Consider the following 17,842-nt stretch of genomic DNA (forward strand, 5'->3'; position numbering starts at 1 on the left):
CTGACCCCGGCCCCTTTGATTTTCGTCTTGGAGGTTCTCTCACCCATGACCTTTGCCAGTCATAAGACTTGTGGAATGGAAAGTATAATGTTTTTTGGTTTGGGGATTTTTAAAAATTATGATTATTCTGATATTGTATACTTTTTGTACATTTACTTACTCTGGCCAGGGCTTGTGGCTAGCGGGATGTTAGTTCCCTGACCAGGCATCCAACCCCATGCCCTTGGCTGTGAAAATTCAAGAGTTCTAATCACTGAACTACTGGGGAATTGCTGCAACACTTAGACTTTAAAGGGCAATAGTTTTGCTTTTAGGCAGCATGTGTTCAATGTCTGTCCCTGCAGTTCCCTAACTTGGGTAATTTAATCTTGGCCTCAGTTTCTGTCATTTGTAGAATGGAGAAAAGAAGAATGCCATTGTAATAACTTGCTGAGAGGATGGAATTAAGACACACAGATTGCCTGGCACCATAGTCGGATGACTGATGAGCACATCAGGACCACTACGGACCTCCACCAGAGTTTCCTCCGGCTTTGCCCTGCCCAGAATAGTTCACCATCTTTCTGGTCCTAACGTGTGTGCTCATGCACAGGAAAATCCGAAGATGGAGCCGGGCAGGCAGAGCAGGACTCCAAGACAGGGATCAGCTTTTGGCCATCACTGGGGTCTCCTGCACCAGCCTCTCTCATGCCAGTGCCACAAGCCTCATCAATGTCTCAGGGAATCGGCCTGTCCTCGCTGTGCAGCGGGTAGAGGACGAGGGACCTGTGCGATCGCCATCCCCGGGTGAGCTTCAGGCACTGTCACCAGTGTCTCCACTGAGTCCTGAGCCCCCAGGAGCTCCGGTTCCCCAGCCTCTCCAGCCCAGGTGTCTCCTCTCGCCCCGACAGTGAGGCTTACTAAGGACAGACAGACAGTGATGCTGACAGCCCAGCCACCCAGGAAAAGCCCCGCCGACCCCACCACTGAGGCTCCACAAGGCCCACCCCTCCAGGAGCCCTACCAGATGAGGTCTACCTGTCTGACAGCCCTGCAGAGCCAGCACCTGCTGTCCTTGGCCCTCCCAGCCAGGGTGACAGTCGTGTGAGCTCCCCATCTTGGGAGGATAGGACAACTCTTCAGCCACCCCCTGATGAGGCCCTGCTGTTGCCTCATGGCCCCCTCCGGCCTGGCCCTCATCTCATCCCTATGGCGGGGCCTGTTCCCCACCCAGTGGCAGAAGATCCTACCACCACCTATACCCAGAAGGCCAAACAAGCCAAGCTACAAAGGGCAGAGAGCCTCCAAGAGCCGAGTGTGAAGGAGGCCAAGACCAAATGCCAGACGATTGCATCCTGCTCACCGCAGCCCCTAACCCCCACTCCAAGGGGGTACTGATGTTTAAGAAACGTCAGCAGAGAGCCAAGAAATACACCCTAGTGAGCTTTGGGGCTGCCGTGGGGACCGGCGCTGAGGAGGAGGACGGCTTGCCTCCAACCAGTGAGTCCGAGCTGGAGGAAGAGGCTTTCTCCGAAGCCCGCAGCCTCAACAACCAGTCCGACTGGGAGAGCCCCTACCTGGACATGGAGCTAGCCAGACCAAGCTCAGGCACAGCAGAGGGCCGGGGGCTGGGAGGGCAGCCGAGTGAGGCCTCCAGGCGAGGGGCCCAACTCTTTGAACAGCAGTGCCAGCGCGCAGCCTCCATCACCCAGCAGCTGGCCCAGGAAGGTCCAGCGGCCACGCTCAAGGGGCAGGGCCTGCAGTCTCCACGTCGGCCACAAAACGCTCCGCCAGAGGCGGCTCTACTCCCATCCAGCCCTTTGCCAGCCCCTGTAGTCAGCCCCAGACCTTTCCTCCCCGGCTGTGGAACCTCTACCTCAGCTCCAAGGATCTTTAACCGTTCAGCTAGCACTCCCGGCTTACAAGGGCAGCGGTCAGGTACCACCTTGGTTATTTTCCGGCCCCTAGCTCCCAAGAGGTCAAATGAGAGCCTGAGAGGCCTCAGCACCGCCCCACCGCCTTTCCTATCTCCTCCGCAGGGTACCTTTCCTGTGCCCAGCTTCACTTAAGGGGTTCCAAGCCACGTGCCAGTCCCCACTTCCCCCAGCACCCCACGCTCCTCCGGCCCCGTGACGGCCACCAGCTCCCTATACATCCCAGCCCCTAATCATCCTGTTACACCAGGCGGAGCCCCAGAGGCCCCCGCCCCCGCTTGCGGAGCTGCCATGACCTCCACCACTTCTATCTTCCTGTCATCGCCTCTGCGACCTGCTGCGTGCCCAGAAGCGCCTGCCCCTCTAGCTCCGCGGCCCCTGAGCCCCACAGCGCCCAGGAGCAATGCATCTCCGTGCCAGCTGCTCGCACGGGCATCCTCCAGGAGGCCCGGCGTCGGGGAACCCAAAAGCAGATGTTCTGGTCGGGAAATAAGGAGACGAATAACTCGCCCAACCCCGAGCTGCTATCGTTGGTGCAAAACCTGGATGAAAAACCCCGGGCTGGGGGAGCAGAATCTGGTCAAGAGGAGCATGCTCTGAGCCTCAGGGCTGAAGCCTGCAACTTCATGCAGCCACCAGGGGGCAGGAGTTACAAGACGTTGCCTCACGTGACAGCTAAAACCCCGCCTCCAATGGCTCTCAACACCCCACCCCCAACGACTCCTAAGACTCCACCCCCAGTGGCTCCTAAGCCCCCTTCTCGAGGGTTCCTCGGTGGGTTAAAGAACGGGGCGGCCCCTTCGGCTGGAATCCCTGAAACACCAAGGCTTCAGGGTGGGGGGAGGGGAGGGGAGCTGTTTGCCAAACATCAGAGCCGAGCGGACAGGTATGTGGTGGAAGCTCCACCTGGTCCTGGCCTTGGCCCTCGGCCCAGAAGCCCTTCTCCTACCCCTTCACTGCCTTCTTCCTGGAAATATTCACCCAATATACGTGCTCCACCTTCTATTGCTTACAACCCACTGCTCCCACCCTTTTTCCGCCAAGCTGCCCAAACTCTCCCTAGTAAGACCCAATCCCAAGGGCCTCGGGCAGCCGCTAAGCAGGGCATTAAGGCTCTGGATTTCATGCGGCACCAGCCCTGCCAACTTAAAACTGCCATGTTCTGTTTTGATGAGGTTCCCCCGACTCTTGGACCCACCTCCTCAGGGCCTCCCCAAACTGCCTGAGTCCAGGAGATCCGCCGATTTTCAACTCAAGCGCCCCAGCCCACTGCGGAACCCCTGGCCCCCACTGTGCTTGCCCCCAGAGCAGCCACTACATTGGATGAGCCCATCTGGAGGACAGAGCTGGCCTCAGTCCCTGTCCTTAGCCCACCCCCTCCTCCAGAGTCTCCCAGGGGTCTTGGGACCTCCCCCAGCTCCTGTAGCCAGGCCAGTTCTCCTGTTCCAAGTAGCCAGGCCCCGGTTCTCAGCTACCAGAACAGGATTACAGGTTCATGTGTGGAGGTCTGGGGCGGGCCACCACTGAACAGGGCACAGCTCCCAGGCCCAAGGGGAGGTGGAACATCCAGTTCCTACAATTGCTTCTCCTTCCCAGCGCTCTCCCTGCCCTGCCCCCGCCCCCAAGCAGGCTAAATTTCCCGTGCCAGAGATAGTTTTGGGGTTGGTGTCCTGTTCCCCAGTTTCCTCCTGGCTCCCAACCTCCCTGCTGCTTTCTAACCTACTCTCTCTGCTTTGGTGTCTGTGCTTCTCTTTGTAGTTCCTTGCCTGGATCTCTGTCTTTAGATCTCTCTCTTCACCTACACTCCTCTGCTGGTCTCTATTTCTCTACATTTGTGCCTTTTTCTGTGGGCCTTGTTTTAACACTCAATGAGAAACACACAGGGAAGTTACTACTAAGCCCTCAGGTGAGAAGCTCACCACCAGACAGGCAGCAAAGGGGCTGAACTGACCCCTATTTGCATTAAGTCACCCAGTGTTCCTCACTCTTCTTTCCCAGCTTGGCTGGTATACTCCTAGGCATGTGTATGTCTGTGAATGTGTGTGTATGTGTAAGTGTGTGCATGAACACAGATGTGCTCTTCTGTCTGAGGCAAGACTAAGACTAGAGGTCTAAATAAAGACCCAATCTGGGTCTCACCTTTGCCCTGATTAAGAAAAAAAAAAGAAGAAGAACTACAAATTTCTATCACATATATAATTAGGATGTAAAATCAGCAGTGGGGATTCAAGATTAAAACAGAAAAGAACTTTCCTACAGATTAAATATTAAAACAGTCCAATGAGTTACCAAAAAAATCTTCAACTAACAAATTAAATATTAAATACATTGTCCTGAATATTACTAAAGGCAAAGAGAAATATAAGATCCCGCCCTCGAGACATTTATAGAGAGACAAGTTCAAACACATGAGGAGTTCAGCAGCAATTTAAGAGCTTAAACAATAATTCAATAATAATACATAATTGTGGGCTTCCCTGGTGTTTCAGTGGTAAAAAAGAAAAATCCACCTGCCAATGTGGATTCGATTGGACCAGAGACATGGGTTCAATCCCTGGTCCAGGAAGATCCCACACGCCACAGAGCAACTAAGCACAAGGGCCATTAACGACTGAGCCCGTACTCTGGAGCTTGGGAGCCACGACTACTGAGACCACACGCTGCAGCTACCGAAGCCCACACGCCCTAGAGCCCAAGCTCTGCAACAAGAGAAGCCACCACAATGAGCAGCCAGTGCTCAGCAACTAGAGCGTGGCCGCTGCTCACTGCAGCTAGAGAAAAGCACTCACAGCAACGAAGAATCAGCACAGAGCCAAAAATACAGAATTTTAAATAATAATAGTACATAAGTGTGCAGAGCTCATGAGGGACTACAGTGAGGTCAGGGAGAATGAGGACTCAGAAGGGGCCATGGTCTTTGGAAATTAGAAAGTTATGGGGAATCACTTCTAGTGCAGTGAAGAGGAAGATGAAGGGGCTTTTGTTCGATATTTTGGTCTTTTTATGTTGGTGGGGACCTGTGCATACTTACAAGGAGAAGGGAAAGGGAAGAATGTTCGAAGTGCTGACGAGAATAGACCTTGGCACTTGGCACCCAGTGACCAAGGATGTGAAATGTCCTAAAACGGGAACAGTCCTGCATCCTGAAGAACTGTGCCATGTTGTTCTTAGAAATCTGGACAGATTTCCATTCTGCTCCTGATGGCTCGGGTGTGCCTTTTCTTCAAAAGAGAGCCTAGCCAACTTCAAGTCTCCTCTAGAAAGGGGCCCTCCTCATGGGAGAGTTCCTACATTCTAGAAAATCATACCAGTTAACTACATAATATTATCCTTTATACAATCCCCCAGGAAATTAGCACATAATTTCTTTTCAGATCTACCGTTAAAATTCCTAATATTTTCATTTAAATTATCATTTAATTACCCAACTCATAAATTATATATTAATGTTGATTTTCAGTTAAAAATGAAAACAGAGGAGTAAGCTCATGTGTGGTGGCGGAGTCGGCATCGGCTGCAGGGGGAGACTTTGGTGCGATGTCTCACACCACCTTGCTGGTATAGCCTACCAAGAGGCCAGAAGGCAGAACTTACGCTATGAATCTGTGAATGAGCGTATGGAAGGTGTTTGTAAAATGTATGAAGAACATCTGAAGAGAATGAATCCCAACAGCCCCTCTATCACATATGATATCAGTCAGCTCTTTGATTTTATTGATGACCTGGCAGACCTCAGCTGACTTGTTTACCAAGCTGATACCCAGACATACCAGCCTTATAACAAAGATTGGATTAAAGAGAAGATCTACGTGCTCCTTCATAGACAGGCCCAACAGGCTGGGAAATGGTTGAGTTTGGAAGCATTAGGGGGACAGGTGGGACACAGGTGTGTGCAGTGTGCTGTAGTGGAAGTTTTGTTTTATAGTTACCCTGTTTCCATTTTGGTATACCCTAGCCAGAATTGAATGTATTAGATAAAATGTGATGATCTTGTTCAATCTGAAAACCCCTTTGCACCCTCCCCACCCTTTTTTTTACTTAAACATTTTTATGATGATTTAGATGAAGTTGGTTTTTGTCAGTTAATATTGGTTCCAGTCCCTCAAACTGTTCATACCTGCTTTATAATATCCACTGTACTAATCCTCCTTCAAATTGGGGTGGGGAGTGGTGGCGCAGTTTAGTTACGTCATCAAGATAAAGTCTTGGTGAAAAACTTCTATTGGAGTGAATGGTTCTATTTCATGGCATATAAGTTCCTTGGTGATAGTCCTCACCAAGGGAGACCAAAGAATAAGGCTCTGTCTTTCTGTCAACCTGAACTTGGACAAGCGGGTGGCTCTCAGGATTGGATGTGCTCCAAAAACTGCAATGCCTGCCGTGAGGCAGGTAGAATTTGGCCCTTTCTCTCTGACTATTTACTCAAGTCCTCAGGAAAATTAGAAGTCCTCTTTTCAGATCATGTTTTCTATGGCTCTCACATAACAATGTGTTCCCTAAAGCAACACTGAGCCCATTATTCTGAAAAATGCACTATTAGAAAGGAACTAGGAACTAAAGGCCACACTTTGCAGAACCTGAAGCAAAAAAGTAAACAGCACATCAAGGCAGATCTGCACATGCCATGAACTGAACCACTCTCTACCTACTCTCGGGGTGGAAATGCAGTCTAGAAAACATTTGCATCAACAGAATACACAGGTGTGGTGAGTGCAGGCCTGAGTGTGTCTCCCCCGCAAACTCGTATGCTGAAAATTTTACCCCAAAGATGATGGGGTTAGGAGATGGGGCCTTGAAGAGGTTCTTAGGTGGTGAGCGTGGAGGCCCCATGAATGGAATGAGTGCCCATTCCCTAGCCCCTCCTGCCAGGTGAGGACACAATGAGAAGTCTGTGATCCAGAAGAGGACTCTCATCCAACCATGCTAGCACCTGAACTTGGACCTCTAGCCTCAGAACTGTAAGAAATAAATGTTTAATAATATGAAGGCCAAATACATGGTCACGCTTAATCACTATTTCTCATCATGTTGCTGCTGCTGCTGCTGCTGCTAAGTCACTTCAGTCATGTCCGACTCTGTGCAACCCCATAGATGGCAGCCCACCAGGCTACACCATCCCTGGGAAACTCCAGGCAAGAACATTGGAGTGGGTTGCCATTTCCTTCTCCAGTGCATGAAAGGGAAAAGTGAAAGTGAAGTCGCTCAGTCGTGTCCAACTCTAGCGACCCCATGGGCTGCAGCCCACCAGGCTCCTCCGTCCATGGGATTCTCCAGGCAAGAGTACTGGAGTGGGGTGCCATTGCCTTCTCCATCTCATCATGTTAGGATTTCTCATAAGGCCACTAAATTTAGTTCATCTTAACCCCACTCCCAACGTATACACATACACACATGCGCATTTACCTTTCCTCTCCTAGTTCTTTACATTCCTGTCTTCCAGTAGGTGAAAGCTAACTAATGGAGTGATGCAATCCAGGTTAATATGGTAATGATAATCGTGGATATAAAGCCTTGATCTTCCCTACCAACAAATCATGCCTTGATTCAGAAACACTGACTCAAAGACACAAATACAGGAAGAAAGGCAGGGCACGGAGTTTGGAGCAAGCAGGTCTATTAGCCAAATTACAGAAAATATGCCGGCCCTGATTCAGTGCATGCGTATGTGCCCATGTTTTATTACAGATCTGTCTAGGTGTGTGGCCTATACATTTATATTACATATTTGTGGGGAAAACCTCATTTTAGATGAGAGCTGACAAAGCATTTAGTAAAACACCGATACTATACAAAATATCCTAGGTGTGGAAGGTACCCAGTAAACTTAATCACAGCAAATGAGTGATTTATTGAAGGACTATAATATTTATTGAAGTCTATAATATCAGCTCCAGACCACATCCACTGCCCATCTCTGAAATGAGCTCATGCAAGTTATGCTCTACCAATTCATTTCCCTTTTCTAACTACATTAAACTATTGGAAAGAATGACTATGGTTCTTTCCTTTTATTACCCCATCCTTAAGATATCACGACATTCTGAACAAAGACTTCATTCCCTATTTTGAAACCAACATTTCATAACATCAACTGGTCACATATCAGGCCTTCAGAGCTCTGTCTTTCTGGTTCTGCCTCCAATTCCCTCATCCAACTCTCCTCCTGTATTCTGGGTCCCATTTGTTCCCAACAGCCAAGGGACTTTTCACCCACAGAAGTTCAGGGTCCTTGCCCTTGGAAACTCCTGCTCTACTGTAGGAAGTATACAATGAAACAGTGTCATGTAATTAACGCTAGAGCAAAGAGATGAACCGATTGCTAACAGAGAACAAAAGAAAGGCACCAATCCTACCAGAAATGGGCTGGCTACCTTTGTAAGATCAGTTGACAAGCACTTGTTCATTTAAGTGTTTAAGAAAACAGACTTCCTTTCTGCCAATATGATGAGTTAAACAACCTGAGAACTCTACTGCTCAAAGCATTTGCTGTTTATCATTCAGTTGCTCAGTCGTGTCCGATTCTTTGCAACCCCATGGACTGCAGCACACCAGGCTTCCCAGTACTTCACCATCTCCGGCAGTTTGCTCAAACTCATGCGCATTGAGTTGGCGATGCCATCCAATGATCTCATCCTCTGCCATCCCCTTTTCCTCCTGCTCTCAATCTTTCCCAGCATCAGGGTCTTTTCCAATGAGTCAGCTCTTTGCATCAGGGGGCCAAAGTATTGGAGCTTCAGCTTCAGCATCAGTCCTTCTAATAAATATTCAGGGTTGATTTCCTTTAGCATTGACTGATTTGATCTCCTTGAAGTCCAAGGGGCTCTCAAGAGTCTTCTCCAGCATCACAGTTTGAAAGCATCAATTATTCAGCCCCAGCCTTTTTTATGGTACAACTGTCAGATCCATACATGACTACTGGAAAAACCATCAGTTCAGTTGAGTTCAGTCCCTCAGTCGTGTCTGACTCTTCGCAACCCCATGAATTGCAGCACGCCAGGCCTCCCTGTCTGTCACCAATTCCCAGAGTTCACTCAAGCTCACATCCATCGAGTCGGTGATGCCATCCAGCCATCTCATCCTCTGTTGTCCCCTTCTCCTCCTGCCCCCAGTCCCTCCCAGCATCAGAGTCTTTTCCAATGAGTCAACTCGTCGCATGAGGTGGCCAAAGTACTGGAGTTTCAGCTTTAGCATCATTCCTTCCAAAGAACACCCAGGACTGATCTCCTTTAGAATGGACTGGTTGGATCTCCTTGCAGTCCAAGGGACTCTCAAGAGTCTTCTCCAACACCACAGTTCAAAAGCATCAATTCTTCGGTGCTCAGCTTTCTTCACAGTCCAACTCTCACATCCATACATGACTACTGGAAAAACCATAGCCTTGACTAGACGGACCTTTGTTGGCAAAGTAATGTCTCTGCTTTTGAATATGCTATCAAGATTGGTCATAACTTTCCTTCCAAGGAGTAAACGTCTTTTAATTTCATGGCTGCAGTCACCATCTGTAGTGATTTTGGAGCCCAAAAAAATAAAGTCAGCCACTGTTTCCACTGTTTCCCCATCTATTTCCCATGAAGTGATGGGACCAGATGCCATGATCTAGCTTTGACTAAATGGATCATTGTTAGCAAAGTGATGTCTCTGCTTTTTAATATGCTATCTAGGTTTGTCATAGCTTTTCTTCCAAGGAGCAAGAGTCTTTTAATTTCATGACTGCAGTCATCATTTGCAGTGATTTTGGAGCCCAAGAGAATAAAGTCTGTACTGTTTCCATTTTTTCCTCATCTATTTGCCATGAAGCACGATATTCGAAGGGAGCCTATTTAAGAATCACTGCAAATGCCTATTTCTTGAGAACTCTCCCAAGAAAATAAGAAAGCTCTCCAAAAGTCACCAAATTAAGACTCACCAAAAAATATAGCAATAAACTGTGTTTTCACAACAAACTGTGGAAAATTCTTAAAGAGATGGGAATACCAGACCACCTTACCTGTCTCCTGAGAAATCTGTATGCAGGTCAAGAACCAACAGTTAGAACCAGACATAGAACAACACACACAATTGGGAAAGGAGTACGTCAAGGCTATATATTCTCACCCTGCTTATTTAACTTACATGCAGAGTACATCATGTGAAACGCTGGGCTGGATGAAGCACAAGCTGGAATGAAGATTGCCAGGAGAAATATCAATAACCTCAGATATGCAGAGGATACCACCCTTAAGGCAGGAAGCGAAGAGGAACTGAAAAGCCTCTTGATGAAAGTGAAAGAGGAGAGTGAAAAAGCTGGCTTAAAACTCAACAGTCAAAAAATGAAGATCATGGCATCACCTCATGGCAAATAGATGGGGAAACAATGGAAACTTTATTTTCCTGGGCTCCAAAATCACTGCAAATGGTGACTGCAGCCATGAAATTAAAAGATGTTTGCTTCTTGGAAGAAAAGCTATGCAACCTAGAGAGCGTATTAAAAAGCTGAGACATTACTTTGCTGACAAAGGTCCATCTAGTCAAAGCTGTGGCTTTTCCAGTAGTTATGTATGGATTTGAGAGCTGGACCATAAAAAAAGTTGAGATCCGAAGAATTGATGCTTTTGAACTGTGGTGCTGGAGAAGATTCTTGAGAGTTCCTTGGACTTCAAGGAGATCAAACCAGTCAATCCAAAAGGAAATCAGTCCTGAATATTCATTGGAATGACTGATGCTGAAGCTGAAACCCCAATACTTTGGCCACCTGATGGGAAGAACAGATTCACTGGGAAAGATCCTGATGCTGGGCAAGATTGAAGGCAGGAGGAGAAGGGGACAACAGAGGATGAAATCATTGGATGGCATCACCAAGTCAATGGACATGAGTTAAGCAAGCTCCAGGAGTTGGTGATGGACAGGGAAGCCAGGCGTGCTGCAGTACATGGGGTTGCAAAGAATCAGACACAACTGAACTGAACTGAAAAATATAGAGATGACATAATAAGAATCTTTGCCCTAAAGAGTTTGACTTGTCTCAGCTCTGAAGATTGAGTTTAAATGGCCTTTGAACATAATCAGTAAACTAGAATTTGAATCTTAAGGGGTTATAAAGAATATATAGTATAGCAAAAAGCTAGAGGAGAAAGATACGAAAGATGTTAAGAAACACGAAATATATGATGAAAAGGTTCAACATACTTTTTATAGGAATTTCAGACCGAGATAAAAGAATATTTGAAGAGATGGTTTTGAAGAACTCTTATTACTAGGGTAGTACTGACACTCACTGCTGCTGCTGCTGCTAAGTCACTTCAGTCGTGTCCGACTCTGTGCGACCCCAGAGACGGCAGCCCACCAGACTCTGCCGTCCCTGGGATTCTCCAGGCAAGAACACTGGAGTGGGTTGCCATTTCCTTCTCCAATGCATGAAAGTGAAAAGTGAAAGTGAAGCCGCTCAGTAAGTGTCCGACTCTTCGTGACTAGGTACTCAGTAAACTGCAGGGTCCTCCCTCCCCTCATATGCCCAATGACTGCCCCTATACAATCTAACAATTATATCTCAGCACTTGTTGCTCACTGTTCCATGTGCTTATTTCCCCAGCTAAATTATTCTCTTGCGTCCTCTGCTGTGTTCCGTTGTTGTTACTGTTGTTTGGTCGCTAAATCATGTCCAGCTCTTTTGTGACCCCCTGAACTGTAGCCCACAAGGCTCCTCTGTCCATGGGATTCTCCAGGCAAGAATACTGGGGTGGGTTGCCGTTTTCTACTCCAGGGGATCTTTCCAACCCAGGGATCAGACCCACGTCTCCTGCATTGGCAGGTGGATTCTTTACCACTGAGCCACCTGGGAAGCATTTTTCCTATAAATAAATGTATCCCTAATGTAAAATTCCCTGATAGATCAGTTAGTAAAGAATCCACCTGCAATGCAGGAGACCCCAGTTTGATTCCTGGGTTGGAAAAATCTGCTGGAGAAGGAATAGGCTACCCACTCCAGTATTCTTGGACTTCCCTTGTGGCTTAGCTGGTAAAGAATCGGCCTGCACTGAGAGGGACCTGGGTTCCACCCCTGGGTTGGGAAGATCCCCTGGAGAAAGGAAAGGCTACCAATTCCAGCATTCTGGTCTGGAGAATTCCATGGGCTGTATAGTCCATGGGGTCGCAAAGAGTTGGACATGACTGAGTGACTTTCACTAATGTAAAATCTGGCTGACCACGAGAGAGTTACAAATTTTACAAAAATATTTTTAGCTTCTTTCTGAAGGATTAGTTCAGTAAAATCCATATCCTTTCAAAAACAGGAGGAAAAGATACATTATAATTTTAAAAGAATATTACAATTAAATACATTGTCTTTTAATGATTGGAGTCCCTACTGAGACTTAATGAGAAGTATCTTCATATACATAAAAGTTCCTGAACTAAATAAGACTACATATTTCATTACATACAATTATGGACGGGTTCACACATACATGAAACATCCACCATCTGTGTTCTGAAACACACTGACATTCACACATGAGTCCTACAGATGAAAGGACTCTTCACGTGTATTTAATGATGTCACGTTATTCAATTTATTTGTGCTTTTTAAAAAGCTTCATATTCCTAGATATTTGTAGGTTGCTTTAAAAGAAAAACAACCTTGTAATCAGATTTCTGCAACATGACTTCTAATATAAATGTCTCCCTCAGTACAGATTTACTGAGAATTTTTATTAAAAAGCTTTCACGTATTTCAAATATTTTTTAAAGGTTCTACACTTTATATCATTAATCTGACATTCACCAAAACATCACTTCTGGATAAAGCCTTCCACATATGTTGCAGTCTTTGTGATCATCCCCTTTCAGAGTGTGCTCATATGAGTCCAACTGCTGCTCAGAATACTGAGAGGAATCTCTGATTTATGATGGTTACCCTGAGAGAAATTTCCTGATGCTCATTTTACTTACAGGATTTCTCCCATATGGTTTCTGTCGTACAACAAAGTATGACTCCTGAAAGAGAGGCTTAATTTGTAATGTTTCTATCACCTATGTTGCCTGATATTTAGTAAAAGTCTAATATACAGTAAAAACTTCATGCAACCAAAACAGACAAATTTTTTTAAAACAAGAATCTTCATTTTGATATTTGGCAAAACTAATACAATTATGTAAAGTTTAAAAATAAAATAAAATTAAAAAAAAAAAAAAGAATCTTCAAGAAACCCACCAGTAGAGTTGTACCAATTACCATTACGTATTGAGAAATTTTCCAAACCCGCCTCAACCATCACATGTGCTGAAACAATCACAGAAGCCTCACCACCTCCCAGAAGAGATAGGAGACCCAGAGCTGCACCACCAACTTCAAGAGCTACACCCCTTCCTAGACTCACTGCATCACCCACAACTAAATATTTAGAGACTCCTGTATCCTCTGAACCTTCAATATCCCCTGGGGCAGTGAAAAAAAAAAATACTGAAAACTGCTTAAGTCTTCTGCAGGAAAAGGAAAGCGAAGTCACTCATTCGTGTCTGACTTTGCAACCCCATGGACTGTAGCCTACCAGGCTCCTCTATCCATGGGATTTTCCAGGCAAGAATACTCAAGTGGGTTGCCGTTTCCTTCTCCAGGGCATCTTCCCGACCCAGGGATCAAACCCAGGTCTCCCACATTGCAGGCAGATGCTTTACCAGCTGAGCCACCAGGGAAGCCCAAGTCTTCTGCCTCCTCCTGAAACTTTACCTTGAGCAGGTTATCACTCTGCCGACAGAAGGCTGGAGCTTCCTAAGAAGGATATCTTTATAACTACATTTAAGAGCCTGTGAGCAAGTCGTATCTGTATTTTTATTGCACAAAACTTGTAGTAAAGTCATACACATGCACTTAAAAAGGGGGGTGGAGAGAAAAACGGAAGGCCTGATCACATAAGACTTTACACATAAAGTCACGTGTGGGCTTTGGTTTCTCAGAGTATGAACAGATTCATCTGAGGATTCCATGCTCAGAAATGACATGATCTGATATATACACTAAAAGTATCATTCTAACTACTATTGTGCAGGTCAACAAAGGGACCAAGAGCAGGGCAGGAGACTTTTTTGGAGGCCATTGCAATAATCCAGGCAAGAGATGCTGGGGGGCAAGAACAGGGTGGTGGCAAGGGAGGCGATGAGCAGTCCCTGGATTCTGAACACATTCTGAAGATTAAGCCAATAGGATCTCCTGTCAAGTTGAAAGTGAGATATAAGATAAAGAAGGTGTCTCCAAAGTTGGAAGAATGAGCTGAGGATGCACTTGCCATTAACAGAGATGGGGAGTGTTGTAAATAGTGCGGATTTGGGAAAGGAAACCAGGAATTCAGGTTTGTACATAAGTGTGAGATGCCCGCACAGACACTGAGACACACAGAATGCAGTTTATTCTGCCCACCGAGTCCTTTTACTGATTTGCTCTCATCAAAGCACTAGTGAGAAGATAAAAGATTAACGGGAGGAAGAGTGGGGAGTAGTTCCCTCCCCTTGAGAATGTAGAAATCTAAAAAAGGGTGGCCTTTTCTGCCACCTATGGCACAGCCTAGGCTGGAACGGCAAATAGCGTCTTGTTTTTCTAACCCTTGGAAAGGCATCAAAGGAATGAGATGAGTATATCCAAAGAGTGTTTTCAGACACAAAAACACACCACCGTGCTGACCATCTGGGTTGCAGCTACAACCAAAGCCGGCGATACGAGAAAATGAAACCACATCAACCATTTTGCGATAAATCGCCCCCAAGTCTTCCCTTTCACAGTTCCGTTCTTCAGATAGTGTGGCCCACACGGCTATTTTCCTTGGAAATCATAATTATTTTCCAAAGGAAAATGAGTTCGGGTTTTCTAATGGTCAAGCAAGAAGACGACACTGAGACCAGGGCAGCTGGCGCCCCTCCACAGGCCCCGCCTCGCCTCTGCCTCCTGACTCAGTTTCTCAATGTGTAAATACGCAGCAGGGAAAATATTTTCCACCACCTACACACAGGACTTCTGTGACGATTAATGAATTAATGTGTATAAAACACTATGAGCTACTCAAATACAAGGACAATGGAACTCTATTTGTAAGCTGTTGAGGCCAAGACAGAGCAATCTTAACTCTTTTCTTACAAACCCCACTGAAAAGCACACTAAGATATCAGAAGTTATCCTCCATGGACGGGAAGAGACAAAATGAGATAAGATCTGAAAGCTCTTTGTGACATTCAACGCCAATGTTAGGATTTCCAGCAAAGATCCCTTAAGATAGAAATGCAATATTAAACAGGTTAAGAATGGTAACCAATCAACAAAAAGTTGTGGTTCTAGTAAAGCTCCCTACGGGGGTTAAATGTGTTGACCTAAGAGGCCGTATTCTGAGTTGCTGCTGGAAGCATGACAAGACCCGGGAAAAAAATATGGACTTTTGTCTAAGAGCCGTACAACTGAGCACGTCGTAAGAGCCATCCATGAAAAGAGCTTTGTTGAAAGCCTTTTCCCTTATTTTCCAGACGCTGTCCAAGTTCACTTAAATGGTCACGATTAACATTGAAGTGAATAGGCCACTGTATGGAGTCTGCCCCTAATCCAGAGAGATGGTTTTCTCTGCAGGCTGTGATTTTACACCAGCATTCAATCAACCTCTCCCGTTGTCTCATTCCTGGCCCAGACTGTGCCAGAGAGCAGATGAATGCACAGTCTGAGGTAAAATCTTTTCCCCACAAAGCAGGCAGGTGCCTGGATTACTGTGAACATTGAGTTTTCTCGCACCTCAACTTTTTATCTCAGAAAAAGAAGTGCTAATGGTGGCTAGAAAAGTATCAAAAACAAGCTCAAAATGACACCATGATTAACCTGAATTGGGACCAAAAATGTTGATGAGTTCATCCTGACCAAGTTTCCCCGAGCTGGCTGGCACAGTCACCCTGCCATGGACACCTGAGGCAGGAAGGGCTGACGCGCCCAAGGTCAGTGCGTTCTAATCCCTGAGTTGCTCATGACTCACGGAAAATTCCGGACTTCAGTTCTGTGTTTACTGCACATGGACACTAATCTCCCATCTGGTTTCCCTGCTTTTAGCCCCAGCTCCCTCCAGTCCATGTGGCCGGTGAGCAAAAGAGTCCACTTATTCAAATACTGCTCAGCTCCCCTAACCTACTCTGAGCCTCCCTGTGGCTCCCCACTGCCAAGAGAGGCAAAGTCCCCCTTCTGCACCTGCTGAAGGAAACGGCAACCCACTCCAGTATTCTTGCCTGGAGAATCCCACGGACGGAAGAGCCTGGCGGGCTACGGTCCATGGGCTTGCAAAGAGCTGGACACAACTGAGCACACACACACACACGCATGCGCGCACACGCGCACACACATGCGCGCACACACGCACACACATGCAAGGCTAGGTACGTGGCTAGAGAATTTATGCAAAGGAATGCCGGAGGGTCAGTTAGGATCATGTTTAGGCAGCAAAGGCTGTTTCTGTTATCACCAAGATCTATGGCTGAGGCACTCTCCAGCTATTTCCTATAACTTCCCATCACCAGCTGGCTATTCTATGAGGGCGGCCAATGCATGGCCCCACCTCTCCCAACCCAAACACCACAGGTACGCTTCCCAACCCCCAACCCAAACCCCACAGGTACAATTCCGCCCCTATGCTATCTTTCTGGAAAATCCGGGCAGGGGTGCCTGACCAGGGCAAGCACAGGGCAGGGACATCAAACCCAGTCCAGGAGCTGGGCATGCTGAGTCTTGAAGGTGAATTCGAGTGAAGTAGACAAGAAGGACAGGGGGCTGGGGAGGAAACCATTCCAGCACGTGTACTGAGGACAGGGAGCAAGTTGATCTGTGCCGGACCTGATGTCCCTTCTTTAGAGCTGTGTGCGTGACAAGAGGACAAGAGCTGAGACCAGAGACGCAAGCAGAGCTCTCCTCACTCGGTACATGATGACTGTGGAGTCTCCACTCTGAAACCCAAGGGGTGGCCTACAAGAAGTGTAAGAATAAATCCCTAAAAGCCAAAAAGAGACCAAAATTGTTTCTCCCAATTAACTTCCCAAAATTCCTAACATTTACTCCAACTATATGCACTTACCTCCATAAAACACAACAGTTTCGAGTCAAGACACCTGCAAGACACCTGCTTCAGTTAAACTCATTCCAAAATCATTTAGTTTTGTACACATAGAACCTGAAGAAAAAAAAAAAATCAACCCTATCACATTCCTGAACAAAGCAGGAAACAGAAGCAACTGCAGTGTGTACAAGTGTCAGGTTGCAGGAAGGGCCAAGGCAGAAGAGAGACACATACGCCTGGATTAGAGTCCCCAGTCCGTCTCTACCTAGACGCGCAACTGGGGGCATGCTACTCAATTCAACCTCGACTGCCTTATCTGTAAGAGGTAGCTAATGAAGCCAACAGTTAGCAGACTGTCAGTGTGATGAAACTGAATATACCGAAAGCACTTGGTTCACATCAGTCATGCACTGACGCCATCTCCTTCTTTCCAAGGATCAGTTTGCCCTTCAAAGACCTCAGTTTCTAGAAGGCATGTCCCACACACCCTGAGGCAATCACTGGAAAACCAGTGGGCCAGGAGGGTTCCAACCACTGCCATCTCCAACTATGTGACTGGGAGAGGTCAACTTGGGAGCTCCATTTCCCTATCTGCAGAAGGAGGACATCACTGCCCAGTCCTGGCCATGCAAGGGTGAAGGGAGAGTCGCTGAGGCTTCTACGGACTCCAGGTACATAAACCACCATCACCGAGTATTTGTGTTCTTCTAAGTGACCTGCCCTGAGACACAGTTCCGACACCACCTTGGAATTTCCAGTTCAACCACTTTCCTCATGCCACTCATGAACCTACAAAGACTCTTTATTGCTCGCTAGGTCTCTCAAATTCTGTTTGATTTCCGACTCTCCTTAACGTGGCCCCACCCCACCTGGCTATTGAATGCT

At 46.8% G+C, this 17,842-nt stretch overlaps 1 protein-coding gene and 2 pseudogenes across 3 annotated transcripts in view; 2 read left to right on the plus strand and 1 right to left on the minus strand.

The window, feature by feature from the left end:
• ARHGEF28 (Rho guanine nucleotide exchange factor 28) overlaps positions 1-17,842 on the minus strand; it is a 339,510-nt gene that overhangs the window by 288,613 nt on the left and 33,055 nt on the right. The gene's annotated exons all lie outside the window — the stretch shown is intronic.
• Positions 667-3,440, plus strand: LOC133233320 (synaptopodin 2-like protein; annotated as a pseudogene).
• LOC133233456 (enhancer of rudimentary homolog) lies at positions 5,400-6,562 on the plus strand (annotated as a pseudogene).

Source organism: Bos javanicus, chromosome 20 (assembly GCF_032452875.1).
Source record: "Bos javanicus breed banteng chromosome 20, ARS-OSU_banteng_1.0, whole genome shotgun sequence".
Lineage (NCBI taxonomy): Eukaryota > Metazoa > Chordata > Mammalia > Artiodactyla > Bovidae > Bos > Bos javanicus.